A 1,957-nucleotide genomic window follows, 5' to 3' on the forward strand; every position below is an offset into this window, starting at 1 on the left:
AAAAAAAAAGTCCGAGCAAAGTTAGGTCTCTCTCCCCAGATCGATTATAAATACGTGCGTGCGCGTATACACTGTAATAATAATAAAATCACCTCTTCGGGTCGGGGTGGGTTTTCTTTGCTCCTAAAAAGAGATCAGTCTCACACACACGCTTTTCTTTTTTTTTCCTCAATGAACAGGAGGCCGACTCGCCAATACCAAGTCACTTTTTTTTGTTGCTGTTGCAAATGATCAAGAGGAAAGGGGAAAGCCAAAGAAAACAAAATAAAGTGGATCTAAAATAAAATCCCAGAGCTTTCTTCCACTGAGTTCCTCCAAAAAAGCAGCTTGTGCAATGTAGCCGTTCTGCTGAGAAGCTGCTTGCTGCAGGCTCCTCTCCCCTCTCTCCCTCTTAGCTTTCTCGCTCCCTCTGCGAGCGTGTGTGTTGCAGGCAGCTCTGTGGTTTGCAATCGGGGGGTTGTTTTGGGAGCGCAGCGGATTTGTGGTGGTGGTTGTTGTTGTGTGTTTGGAGGAGGTGGAGGAGGAGGAAGATTTGAGATCTGAGCTGTAGGGGCTCGGCGTTTTTCTGCTCGCTCGCTCTCTCCCTCTCTCTCTTTTTCTTTCCGGAGGAGGTAGGGTGATCTCTCTGCAAAAGCAGCAGTAAATGGCGTCATGTGGATCTGAGGAGGAACAGAGCAGTTGTTGTCCCAGAGGATATATCGCATCCGGTCCCAGCTCATTGGCTCTGCGGGGCTACATTCACTGGCGCTCCCAGCGCCCTGCCAGCACTCTGAGCTGCGGGAGGCATTCAAAAGGGCAGTGCTGCCGCCGAGCCAGCCTGGCGGCTTCGGCCCGTCCGCGGCGATCCCCTGGGCTGCGCTGCGCGGGGCGAGCGGCAGCCCCGCTACCGGGGCCTCTCCGCAGCCTGCGAGCACGACAGGCTGCTCCGTGCACGGGCTCACGCCGCTCGGGGTTGCTTTTGTGCTCGTGTATTTACTCAGAGGCAGGCGGCGATAGCTTTGCAGGGGAGCCGAGGGGAACTCGCCTCTCCCGGGGAGGAAGGCGCGCTCTCCCCGCCGCTGCGGGCTTTCGGGGAGACCTGCGTTCAAGTGCTCCCCATTTCCCTCCCACACGATTTTCTTAACCGAGTGGAATAAAGCTTTGCACTTTCTGCCCCTCCCCCCCCCCCCCCCCCTTCGCCCTTTCCAGTCGCCGGCCGCGCAGGGAGCAGGAAGGGTGATTACTTGGGGCATTGTCCCGCGGATTAACGCGATTAGGCGGCGCGGAGGGCGCCCCCGTGCCCGGGCGGGAGCGCGGAGCGGGGCCCGCGGGGCGCGGAGCGGGGCGGGGCGGAGCGGGCGGCGGGGCTTTCCGCGCCTCGGGCGGCCGCCCGCGGGGTACGCGGCGGCCCTGGCAGCACACAGGTCCTCTCGCCTCTGCGGGGGGTGGGGTGGGATTTTTCTTTAGTGGGAAAAAAAAAAAAAACCCCCCCCCCCCCCCCCCCCCCCCCGCCCAAACTTTATTTTAATCAGTTCCCATTCGTGCGGGGGACACGGTCTGCAGGCAGCTCGCGAACGTGACTGTCTTCTGGGCGTTCCCTGACGCGGCCACAGCTCGGTCCCTTTGGTACGAGCTGCAAGCACCGACGGGGCCACTGTGGATGGTTGGGCCTAGGCATCTTGCGCCAACTTATATCTATAGGCGTCCCCGCGCTCCCACGCAGGCATGCACTGAGCACGAGTGTTTCCACGCCACGTGTGGCACTGCTTCAGATACACACGGTGTGTAAGGCTGCGTGTAACGTGCTGCGTTATTTACATGAATAACCCTCGCTGCAAACCCCCCACCAGCCCTCCTCTACTTGAGGCGATTTCGCAGGCACTTCCTCTCCTACACCTGCTGGTCACCGCTGTGTGGAGGAGGTGGTCAGTCCCGATAAAAACGTGTAAATAAAGAGGGCAGCGTGTCTCACACGGCC

Source organism: Empidonax traillii, unplaced genomic scaffold, assembly GCF_003031625.1.
Source record: "Empidonax traillii isolate 1590-97213 ecotype Southwest subspecies unplaced genomic scaffold, ASM303162v1 scaffold78:size1262613, whole genome shotgun sequence".
In the NCBI taxonomy this organism is placed as follows: Eukaryota; Metazoa; Chordata; class Aves; order Passeriformes; family Tyrannidae; genus Empidonax; species Empidonax traillii.